Genomic DNA, 13,468 nt, shown 5'->3' on the forward strand with positions numbered 1-13,468 from the left:
AAATTTATACAGGCTTACTGATCAAATAAGTTAACAGCACTTCAAAAAATGGTGATAATTATGAAAAAGGTAAATTTGTTTGGATGAAAAAGGGGCCACATACTAACCCTGACAAGCTCAGGGGAGGCCTGCATGGTAGGCCTTACAAACTCAGAGACTGAAAGCAACCACATAGGATGGTCTGAAATTAAAACTTTCTAAAAGCAAATTATGGTGGGTAGTCTTGTGCTATGCCACTGTCTTCTTTGACAAAGGTCAATCTTTACCTTAACTGACGCTGTCTATTGTCTTTTTGAAAGTAAGCTAACACATCTTTTGAATGTCAAAGTAATGTCCTTTATCCAGGCCCCTAATCACACCCTACCCCATATCCACCACAGCAGAGCCCAAGACCACAGCCCTTCATTGTTATCTTGTTATCTGAATACCATCTCTATGTGCTTTAAATGTTAATTGTTTGTTAACTACCCTATACCCACCAATGTAAAAGAAATATGTGTCTCTTCAGTTTACTCTTTTTCCAATCTCAGAGATTTTGCAGTTTTGCTGTCTCCTGCCTCCCTAATCTACCACCAATGAATTTCATGTAACCTCCCTTATATCTAATGTATAAAATAAGCTTCCAAACTGCCATTCTTCCAAGCATTTTGTGAACCCGCTGAAATGTTGCTCCCTGGCAATTGTCGTCAGTTTGGCTCAAATAAATTCATAAAACTTCTCTACAGGTTTGGACATTTCTTGACAGTATTTGTTTCCAACTACAGTGAATTCTGACAAACTATTTCAACAGCAACAATGCTTTGTACTATGCCAGCTTGAAAGTGATTTCCAAATCTTTAAGCAACTTAAAATCATGGACTGACATGAAATTGAGTTAATTGATGTATACTGATTACATAGCTAGATACTTTTTAAGCAAAATGGAATATTGAGACCTTGGTTTCAACTAAACATATTGTGCCCTGGCTGGTGTGGTTCAGTGGATTGAGCACCAGCATGTGAACCGGAAGGTGACTGGTTCGATTCCCAGTCAGGGCACATGCCTGGGTTGTGGGGCAGGTCCCCAGTTGGGAACATGTGAGAGGCAACAAATCCATGTTTCTCTTGCTCATTGATGTTTCTCTCTTTCTCTCTCCCTTCACCCCTCTCTGAAAGTAAATAAATAAATAAATGAATAAATAAACATAATTTTAAGTTTACATACATTTGCTTTTATTTAAAATGCTATAGAGAAGCTGTATCTTGAAAGTTGTATAATGAATGTGTTTATTTTTGCCACTTTAGGAGGTTATAAAAGGATTTGTGTAACTGTAGAAAGTTTTGTCATGTCTTAAATTCTGCTAGTCTGTTAAAGTGCTTGTATATGCCAGACAGTTCTAATTCATCCACCCTGTACCCTTCTCTTTAAGTTAGAAGTTAGTCACTTTGGTTCAAAATTTTAATTAATTAATATGGATGGTTGAGATTTTATGTATTTATTTACTTATTATTTATTTATTTATTTTATCTTCACACGATAATATCTTTACTAATTTTAGAGAGAGAGGAAGGGAGAGAGAGGGGAGAAACATCAGTGTGAGATAGAAACATCAATCAGTTGCCTCCCATACACACCCCCAATGAGGCTCAAACCCACAACGTAGGTATGTGTCCTGACTGGTAATCAAACCCACAACCTCTGATATATGGGATGATGCTCCAACTGGGCCACCCAGCCAGGTCTTGAGATTCTTTAAGGAGTAATTACAGTGACAGAGAATTACAACAATATATGTTTTTTTTTCAAGCAAAAGTAGTATTTTCTTCCTCAAACAGCTGTTTGGTTTCCAGACCTCCTTATATTCCTAAAAATTTTTGAGAACCTCAAGGAGATTTTGTGCATGGATAATAATGTGAGTTATAACTGTTGATATTTACCATATTAGAGATTAAAATTAGAAAATTTAAAAATGTTTATTGATTCATTAGAAAGTAGCAATGATGAGCACATTGCATGTTAACATAAATAACCTATTTTTGTAACAAAAAACTGTATTTTAAAACAAAAAAATTCATGAAGAAAATAGATTGTTTCACATTTCTGCAAATCTCTTTGTGTGGACTAACAGAAGAAAGCTGGATCTTTGTATCTTCTCATTCAATCCATTCCATTATCACATATCACATAGCATCTGGAAAGCTTGACTATCTACTCAGGAGAATATGAGAGTCCAAAGACAGATAATACCTTAGTATTATTATGAAAATCATTTTGACCTCACCAAAAATCTAAAAGAATATGAGAGACTATAAAAGAGACAAAACTTAGAAAGTGAATTTTCTTTGTCTTGGTCTGAAAAGAAGCTATGAAATACAGGGATGGGTAAAATAGGTTTACAGTTGTGACTACACAAATCACAGAGTTTATTCTTGCATTATTATTAATTATCGTATTATATGTATAACTGTAAACCTACATTTACCCGCTGCTGTATATTAAAATGTTTACAGTACTACCTCAGTTTACATTGTCTTGCTTCCTTTACTTAATAAGTAATGCTTCTACCTACAATAGAATGGTTATTATTCTTTACCTTATGTAATCTGCCTAGATAGCAGAGTTTCTTGTGTCTTACAAGAATAATTTTATTTGATTTGTTTCCTTTATTATGTCTATGATTATTTAAGTGAAAAAAAAAAACCTTAGAACATAGGCTCTTCATTTACAATAGTGTTAACATCTGTGCTTCTTTTCAAATGCTTTACTTGTACTTTCAGTAAATAGGTATGGAAGTATTGTTTCTCAGTCATTCAGGTTCCTGTCTAGTCAAGTACACAGATCTCCTCTGACAATTCTTAATTTTGCCTTCCCCAGATCAGTTCCTAAATTTAGAACTAAAAAAAAATCGTGATGTGGTTTACACCTAAAACTAAAACTTTTATACATAAAACAACTAAGATTTTTCAGAGGGCCTTTGGAATCACAAAGATTTGCTCTGTCACCTTATAAAAGCAGATATTGGGAATAATTAGGTTTGTTTAATGCATTACTATTGTAAAGTTGATTGGGGAGAGTTGTCAGATCAGAAGGGGCACTCAGCCTTCTGTAAATAAACTTTGGGGTAAAATATTATTAATATGAACATTTCAGTAATTGTATGCTTTATGGGAAGTCCCTGGAAATTTGTGATGCCCTATGTGTTCATAATTGCTTTACCTTCAGAGGTAAACCTCATCAAAACTCTTATGAAATATTGGGTTGACCAAATGTCTGTTTAATTTTTTCCTCATGATGGCTCTAATAGTGTTTAGTTGTCTTCAACTTCATTTGAAACAATTTTGTTAGATTGTATTGAAAAATACAAACTTGGTGAATTTTTGTGCAGCCTTTTTAATATTGAAGATGGAAAAAGAATCCCCAACATAAAGGTATACTATGCTTTATTATTTCAAAACAGGTAAAAATGCAGCTGAAAGACACACACACACACACACACACACACACACACAAAAGATGTGTTCAGTGTATGGAGAAGGTGCTGTGACTGATGGAACATGTCAAAAGTGGTTTGCGAAGTTTCTTGGTACTATTGACATTTTGGCCAAATATTTCATTGCTGTGGGGTTGTCTTATGCATTGAAAGATATTTAGCAGCAACCCTGGCTTCTACCCACTAGAAGCCAATAGCAGGAGATAGCCGACATACTCAAAATATTCAAATCAATAAACTTATTGGTGAAAATGAAAAAAATGTGTCTTTTATTTTATAGAAAAAAACTAAACAGACTTTTTGGCCAACCTAATAGTTATGCAGACAGACATACCTCATTTTACTGTGCTCTGCAGGTGTTGCATTTTTCACAAATGGAAGGCAAGACAATCCATAACCAAAAGATTACAACTAGCTTTATTGTGATACTTGCTTTATTATTGTGGTATGAAATGAAGCCTACCATATCTCTGACATATGCCCGTATAATGGATTCCAATACAGAATTTCATCCCTTTCTAGTATGATAGAATTGGCATAGAAATAAATCAAACACAGCCCATAAATTTCTTAATGTTCTCGTGTTACTCTAAGCTTACCTGAAGGTCCTACCATAAACTGCAAGACAGAGTTTTAATTTTCAACAAAGAAGAGTAATCTCAGAGTCTCATGGGAAAGACAAATACCATATGATCTCACCTTTAAGTGGAACCTAGTCAACAAAACAAACAAGCAAGCAAAATATAACTGGAGACATTGAAATTAAGAACAATCTGAGAGTAACCAGAAGGGAGGTGGGAGGGAATAATGGGGAAGGGAGGAAGTGTTTTCAGGAACAACTATAAAGGACACATGGACAAAACCAAGAGGGGGTAGAATCAGAGGAGGGAAGTGGGGATGACTGGGGTTGGGGAGGGGAGTGGTTGGGGGTAAATGCACACAACTGTACTTGAACAACAATAAAATAATTTTTTAAAAAAGAAAAAAAAGGCCTTCACATGATCGCCACTTGAAAGAATAGACTTTGGTGTTCAGGCACCTGAGTTAATATCACTTAGATATCTTTCAGATGGTATCAGTGGACTAAGGCAATATTTGCAAGGCTTTTTTTTTTAATCCAATGAAAGGTGCAGACTAATAGAGAATCAGGTAAGATCCTCTCACAAGAGGATATGCTAGACAATGCTCGGCCTTCCATAAGATACCCACTAATCCTTTTATTCTTTTTTCTCCCCTTTCAAAATATTTTACAGTTTTTCACATGAAACCAAGGATTTCTAATGTGCATTTTAGAAGAAATATACATATTGGCCCAGATAAACGTGAAGCTATTTATTGCTGAGAATCTAAAGGAAATATGAAAAATAAAGTAACATGAGTTAACTTTATGAAAAGGGTGGTTTCATACTGTTTTTTTTTATACCTGAAGGTCTGTTTTATTTTCTAAATATTCAGAAGGAAATTGTAATGAATGTATAACATTAACTTATTCATATCAATTTTATACTTTTTTGTTTCTGCTGTTGCTATTTCTCTTGCCTCTTCATAAATATGGCTAAATAATCCTTCAGGATTCAGCAGAGGTGGAATTTCCCAAAGGAAGCCTTTCTCCGAGCCTCATAAAGTATGCACACTATGTGCAAATACTACTGTTTACCTAACTCTGTCATTATTATTAATGTTTAAATAACCTATATACTTCTTTCTTCCTCTGGACTGTAAAATCCTAAAAGGGGGAGACCATTTCTAAGTCGTCTGTGAATTCCCAGCCTTTAGTGCTGTCTCTGAAACCTAGCCAATACTCGATAAATGTTTATTGAACAAAAAGAATTAAATTATTAGGTACCAACTAAGTCCTGTGGGAAATAAAGAGATAAATAAAGCATTGTCTTTTCTATCCCAACAATAGATTACTTGTCTTCCATAGGTTGATCAATGTTTTGTGGACTTTTAGAATTCAGAAACCATGAAATCCATTCTTTTTATTTTATGAACTGGAAACAGAGGTTCAAGTAAGATTGTGATTTCCCCACTCCCAAGGTCATAATAGCAAAGCTAATAATAATAGCAGAGCTCTCCTATACTATGCTGACCTGTCCTTTAACAATGAGCCTACAATACTGACACCTGCATTATAATATAAAGCATTAAGAGCAATATAATTTTTTGCCCTGGCTGGTGTGGCTCAGTGGACTGAGCACTGGCCTGCAGATCAAAGGGTCACCATTTCAATTCCAAGTTGGCAAATGCCTGGGTTGTGGGCCAGGTCCCCCTGCGGGGCACGCAAGAGGCAACCACACACTGATGTTTCTCTCCCTCTCTTTCTCCCTCCCTTCCCCTGTCTCTAAAAATAAATAAAATCTTTTAAAGAAAAAGCAATATAATTTTAAAGAATGATAAACCAGAAATGATTCTTATTCCTTTAAATACAGCACAGTATAGAAGCCTTAAACCTAACTATCCCGTTTAGACTTATTTTTAAATGTTTATTAATTATCAGAAGTTTTTATATCCTTTTTAATTTTCCATTACAGTTCATATTCAATATTATTTTGGATGTGAAACCATAGTTGTACACCATAGTGGATAGATAATTATGTAAATTATGAAGTGATACTCCCCATAATTCCAGTATTCACCTGGCACCATACATAGTTATTACTGACTATATTTCCTATGTTGTACTTTATATCCCTGTGACTATTTTGTAACTACCAATGTGTACTTTTCAATTCCTTCACATTTTTCACCTAGCCCCACCCCAACCTCTGTCCTACCTGGCAACCCTCAGTTTGACCTTTGTATCTATGAGTCTGTTTCTGTTTTGTTTGTTGGTTTATTTTGCTCTTTAAATTCCTCATATAAGTGAAATCCTATGGTATTGGGTTTGCCATAAAGTCCATATGTTTTTTTCCATAAAATAAAAGACACCTTTTTCATTTTCACCAATAACTTTATTGATTGGGATATTTTGAGTATGTTGGCTATCTCTTTTGTTATTAATTGCTCTCAATTAATATCTCAATTTCATCACTATCAACTTCAACTGGTCTACCCAACTGTGGAGCATTGTCCGGTGAGAAATCTCCAGCCCCAAACTTTGCAAACCGCTTTTCACATGTTTCATCAGTCACAGCACCTTCTCCATACATGGCACAAATCTTTTTTTGTTTTGCATTTCAGTTGCCTTTTAACCTTTTTTGAGAGAATAAAGCATAATATACCGAAAATATCGCATGTCTCCTTCCATCTTCAGTATTAAAATGGCTACACAAAAATTAACCAATTTTGATAAGTTTTTTTTTCAATCTAACAAAATTGTTTCTAGTGAAGTTGAAGACAACTAAACACTATTAGAGCTATCATGGAAAAAAAACAAATGAACTTTTGGCCAACCCAATATTTCTCTTTCTCTGTCTGACTTATTTCACTTAGCATAATACCCATTAGATCCCACCATGTTGTTGCAAATGGTAAGATCTCATTCTTTTTTACAGCCAGTTAATATTCCATTGTATATATGGAATTTTTTCTACTGTCTATTAATGGGCACTTGAGTGGCTTCCATATATTAGCCACTGCAAATAATGCTGCAATAAACCTACGAGTGCATATATCTTTTTAAATTAGTGTTTGAATTTCTTCAGATATATACCCAGTAGTGGAATTGCTGGGTCATAAGGCAGTTCCATTTTTAATTTTTTGAGGAAACTATACTGTTCTCCAGAGTGGCTGCATTAATCTGCATTCCTACCAACAGAGGTTAAGGGTTCCTGATTCTCCGCATACTTGCCAACACTTGCTGTTTGTTGGTTATTTGATGATAGCCATTCTTAACAGGTGTGAGGTCATATCTCATTATACTTTCTTTAAAGGATTTTATTTATTTATTTATTTATTTATTTACAGAGGAAGGGGGGAGAAAAGAAGAGAAACATCATTGTGAGAGAGAAACTTCAACTCTTTGCCTTTTATAAATGCCCGACTGGTGACCAAACCCACAACATAGGAATGTGCTTTGACTGGGAATCAAACAATGCCCAACCAATTGAGCCATATGGGTCAGGGCTCATTGTTGTTTTATTTGGCTTCTCTGTGATGATTAGTGATGTTGAGCATATTTTCATATGTCTTTTGGTCATCTGTGTTCTCTGGAGAAATGTCTATTTAGGTCCTCTGCCCATTTTTTAAATTGGATTATTTGCTTTTTTGGTGTCAAGGTTTTTTTTAAAATAATTTTTTTAAAGATTTTATTTATTTATTTTTTTAGAGAAGGAAGGGAGGGAGAAAGAGAGAGAGAGGGAAACATCAATGTGTGGTTGCTGGGGGCTGTGGCCTGCAACCCAGGCATGTGCCCTGACTGGGAATCGAACCTGCGACACTTTTGTTTGCAGCCCGAACTCAATCCACTGAGCTACGCCAGCCAGGGCTTTAAAAATAAATTTTTGATATTAACCCTTTATCAGATGTATCACTAGCAAATGATACATCTTCTCTTATTCAGTAGGATGTCTTCATTTTGTTGATGATTTTCTTTGGAGTAAAAAAAAATTAGTTCAAAGGAGCTGGGCAGGTGGGCAGGCACATTAAAGGCTAGACTACAGCAGGGCAGGGGAACAATTGTCCCTGGTGTGCCACCACGGCAGCCTGATGCACATGGCCCACATGGCTCCCACTTGGCCTTGATGAACCATGGCTTCCAGAGCAGCCATAGGACTTCTACTTCAACCTGGAAGCTGAGGATGCTTAAGACCAACATCATGAAGTCAGTGGAGGTATAGAAGTTAGCTAATAAATTGCATATACCATCTCTCCCCAAATTGTTTAGAGACAACATTTTAACAATCCAGCATGGTTCTACCTTTGGGATTCCCAAAGATGTTCTAAGATGTGTAAAAAAATACCCCCAAAATGCTTGAAGTAGCCTGTGCAGAAGAGTGGCAGGAAATCAGGACAGAGGATAAACACAGCAAGGACATTATTAAACCATATGATTGGACCTATACAACAGATTATAAGGGAACATTTGGAGAATCACTCAAGTTAAAGATTGGACCTACCACAAGTCATGTATTAGATACAGAGAAATTGAAAGCCAGAGAACAGGTTAAGTTTTTTATGAAGTTCTATTTGAGGATAAACTTCATGATCATGGAGTTTTAAGCATAAGTGTGAAAATTAGAATAATGTCTTCCAGATTTTTCCTGCTGTTGCAGTTTTTCTTGAGAATTGATGGAGTGCTTATCAGAATAAATAATACAAGACTTGACCCCAACGCTGACAAGACCTACATGCTATGAGAATATATGTCACAAGAGAGCAAAATTGCTAATTTAATGCATATTTCTCCTTCCTTCTTCACAGAACCTAATGAAGTATCACAGTATTCAGCAACCAAGGAAGCAGTTTGTGAGAAACTAATATTCCCAGAAAGAATTGATCATAACCTTACAGACTCACAAGAAAATGCATCTCTGGAATAGAATGTGATGCATCATATACTCACCATGGAATCTGATGGAGATATTGGCTATGTGAACAGGGGTATTTTTATTATGAGAGTTAATTCTGCACCTCATCTATGTGCAGATTTTCTGTGGCCTTAAAGGAAAAAAATGAATGATTATTGCAGGGAGGTGCCCCCCAAAAACCCTTTAGTTTGATATAGTTCCATTTGTTCACTTTTTTAATTTTGTTTCTGTTGCCCAGGGAGGTATATCAGAAAAATATTACTAGGAGCAATGTCAGAGATAGTATTGCCTATGTTTTCTTCTAGGTGTTTTATGGTTTTAGGTCTAACATTTCAGTTTTTAAACCATTTGAGATTATTCTTGTATATGGCAGAAACAGTGGTCTGGTTTTAATTTTTTCATATCTGTCCAAATTTTATTAGATTGTTTTTACCCCATTGTATATTACTGCCTCCTTTGTCATAGATAATTTGACCATAAAGGCATGGGTTTATTTCTGCGATCTCTATTCAGTTCCATTGATCTATGTGTCTATTTTTATGCCAGCACCATACTGTTTTGATTACCATGACCTTGTAGTATAGTTTGCTATCAGGTAATGTGATACCTTCAACTTTGTTCTTCTTTCTCAAGATTACTGTGGCTATTCGAGGTCTCTTGTTATTCCATATAGACTTTAGAATTATTTGTTCTAGTTCTGTGAAAATACCATTGCTATTTTAATATGCATTTGAATCTATAAATTGCTTTATGTAGTATGACTATTTTAACAATGTTGGTTCTTCATATCCATGGACAGGGTATATGCCTATATTTATTTGTATCTTTTTCTATTTCTCTCTTCAATGCCTTATAATTGTCCAAATACAGATTTTTTACCACCTTGGTTAAATTTATTCCTGGATATTTTTTAATGCAATTGTTAAAGGGATGGTTTTATTTTATTTATTTTTATTTTAAGTATACCGTATTGATTATGCTGTTACAGTTGTCCCATTTTCCCCCCTTTATCCCCCTCTGCCTGGTATGCCCATTGCCTCCAGCATTCCCCACTCTTAGTTCATGTCCATGGATTGTACATATAAGTTCTTTGGCTTCTCTGTTTCCTATACTATTCTTAACCTCCCCTGTCTATTTTGTACCTACAATTTATGCTCCTTATTCCCTGTACTTTTCCCCCCCATTCTCCCCTCTCCTCGTCCCCACTGATAACCTTCCCTGTGATCTCCATTTCTGTGATCCTGTTCCTGCTCTAGTTTGCTTAGTTTTTGTTTCTTTAGATTCAGTGGTTGATAGTTGTGAGTTTGTTGTCATCTTACTGTTCATAATTTCGATCTTCTTCTTTTTCTTAGATAAGTCTCTTAGACATTCATGTAATAAGGGCTTGGTGATAATGAACTCCTTTAACTTGACATTATCTGGGAAGCACTTTATTTGCCCTTCCATTCTAAATTCTGGCTTTGCTGGATAGAGTAATCTTGGATGTAGGTCCTTGCATTTCATGACTTTGAATACTTCCTTCCAGCCTCTTCTTCCCTGTAAAGTTTCTTTTGAGAAATCATCTGACAGTCTAATGGGAACTCCTTTGTAGTTTTCTCTCGCTGCTTTTAAGATTCTCTCCTAATCTTTAATATTGGGTTACTTAATTATGATGTGTCTTGATGTGTTCCTGTATGGGTCCAACTTGTTTGGGACTCTCTGAGATTCCTAGATTTTCATGCTTATTTCCTTCACAAGATTGGGGAAGTTTTCTTTCATTATTTTTTCAAATAAGTTTTCAATTTCTTGCTCTTCCTCTTTTCTTTCTGGAACCCCTAGATTTGGATGTTGGAATGTTTAAAGTTGTCCCAGAAGTTCCTAAGCCTCTCCTCATTTTTTTTGAATTCGTGTTTCTTTTTTTCTGTTTCAGTTGAATGTTTATATCTTCCTTTTGTTCCAAATCATTGATTTGAGTCCCAGTTTCCTTTCCTTCACTGTTGGTTTCATGTATTTTTTCTTTTTTAAAAAATATTTTATTGATTGATTTTTAAACAGAGGAGGAGAGAGAAAGAGAAGGAGAGAAACATCAATGTGTGGTTGCCTCTCGCGCACCCCCTACTGGGGACATGGCCAACAATCCAGGCACGTGCCCTGACTGTGAATTGAACCAGAAACCCTTTGGTTCACAGGTTGGCACTCAGTCCACTGTTTCGCACCAGGCAGGGCTTCTTACATGTACTTTAGGGCAATCCTCTTTTAACCCTCCCTTCATCCTAAACCTAAATTTATCACCACCAGCCTTAGGTATTAGCTTTCTCCAGTTTACGTTAGCTTAGTGTTCACTGCATTCATTGCTTTCCAACTGCCAAAATTTTTCTACTTCAGTTGTCTGCAGTTGTCTCTTCTTGTTACCAGACAGACACCTGCCAGGAGCAGGTCTGCCTCAGCCTAGCCTGTAGTTTGTGGGTTCTTGACTTCATGTAGGAAAGATTTCACAACATCAGTCCAGGTGATTTTGAGAATACATTTATTAAGGCTGGGGACAGTGAAACAAAAGAAGGACTTAGGGTAGAAGAAGTAACAACAGAAAGAGCCTAGGCAGGGCTGCATTGGCTCCCTATAAAACTTTTAGGAAAACAATGAGCCAAGGTGGGGCTGCTGTTAGCTCACCTAGAAGTCAGAGAAAGGGGGCCCAGGAGACAGGATTGAGGGTAAGGCCAGGTTTAACTTACACTGCACAACACTTCCCTGGCTGCAAGTCTCCTTGGAAACCTTAGAATTTAGGAAATTAAAAGTTCACATCTTGGAAGGCTCATGGGCATGCTCTAGGGTTAGCTTGCACTGTGTCTTTGTTCTGAGGACTTTTTATCTTCTTTTTGTGGGTGAGACTCTTGGGGGGGATTAGCCGAATGTTCCTTAGTTTTCTAGTTGTAGTTTTGATATACTGATATGTCAAAATAACCGCGTAGGGGTTTGGGGATATTCTTTGGTCTCCTATGTTGTTTTACTGTTATCTTAGGTCTGTCCAGATTTTAATGTCTTTTTTAAAGATTTATTTACTTATTTTTAGAGAGGGAAGGGAGGGAGAAAGAGAGAGAGAGAGAAACATCAATATGCAGTTGCTGGGGGCTGTGGCCTGCAACCCAGGCATGTGCCCTGACTGGGAATAGAACCTGCGATGCTTTGGTTTGCAGCCCACGTTCAATGCACTGAGCTACGCCAGCGAGGGCATTAATGGGGTTTTTGTTATTTGTTTCCCTGACTTTATTTGCCCTTGGTAGAAATGACATTATTCAGGTCTTTGTTCTTTATTTCCCAGGCCAGGGAGATTGAAGCTATGTATTCTTTGGCTTGGGAGGAGAGGTATAAGCCATACACTCTCAAGTGTCCTTGGCTAGAGGAGACAAGGTCTTGTAATTCACCAGCTGGCTACAAGTGGCTCAAACTCTTTGGCCTTGTTTGATTTTCATGCCTCAGTTTCCCCATTCCACTTGCCCAGGAATCATACTAGCTTCTTACTATCCTGCCTCAATCTCCTATTTTTATTTTACTTTTCTATTTATGCCTTTAAAAATAACTGCTGTCATTTTAGTGGAGCTTCATGAGGCAGCAGTGATAAATGCATGTGTCTAATCTGCCTTGTTTAACTGAAAGTCTTATAACACACTCCATACTGGGAAATAATGCAGTCCAAAGCTAATAACACTAAAAATAGGAAAATCAGCATACTTTGCATCAAGAAAGTAAAAATCTGTCTCAGAGAAACATGATATTAATAAATGTATAATATGTAAGCCATAAATATGATGATTCCTGTACCATGAAAAAGGAAAAGGTCTGTTGTGACAGAAAATTGACATATAAAATTTCAAATACTTAAAATTATAGCTATTTTAGGTTGATATGTAAACATAAGATATACGGGCTTGTCTAGTATTTTTTGGATATAGAATGCATTTTTATGAAAAAATGCCTGTAGATGTTAATTGCCTTTATTAAGGAACCTTAGAAGAAGTGTGCCATTCAGTGACAAGTTGGAAAGGTTCCTGACTGGAAGGATGGAGCAGGGAGCTTAATGTTGTAGATTTTATGAAATGGGTGGATTCAGTATACTATTTTGTAAAAATGATTCAGGCAGACCTTAAATATTTTTTAAAAGACTCTGCATGCTCCTCCTCTATTCCAGCCCTGAACAACACACCCTGCCTACATGAAAATTTGGGAAAAGAGGTTAGAGTAAGGGCAAAATGGGGTTGCACACCACAATAATAATTGCTAGCAATTATTAGCCTTTACTGAGTGTTTGCTATGCATCAGTAACTATGAAAAACACTTTTCATGATTTGTTTCACAGTAAGTGGTTAATGATTATTTGACAAACAAATTTAAACAGTAAAAAAGGAAGGGCAAATGGGTAAGGAGGAGGGAAGGAGGAAAATACCACCAAAGATTAAAAATGTTCTTATTTCCATTCCCTCTCCCATCCCCACCTTCTAAAGTACTGCTGTTCTAGATATATAGGGTTTGGCAGAAGTAAGGCCTGCTGAA

At 36.2% G+C, this 13,468-nt stretch overlaps 1 pseudogene; it reads left to right on the plus strand.

The window, feature by feature from the left end:
- Positions 1-8,155: 8,155 nt before the first annotated feature.
- LOC123805228 lies at positions 8,156-8,953 on the plus strand (annotated as a pseudogene).
- Positions 8,954-13,468: the final 4,515 nt, after the last annotated feature.

The sequence above is a fragment of the Phyllostomus hastatus genome, unplaced genomic scaffold, assembly GCF_019186645.2.
Source record: "Phyllostomus hastatus isolate PE091 unplaced genomic scaffold, TTU_PhHast_1.1 phas_scaffold_28, whole genome shotgun sequence".
NCBI lineage: Eukaryota > Metazoa > Chordata > Mammalia > Chiroptera > Phyllostomidae > Phyllostomus > Phyllostomus hastatus.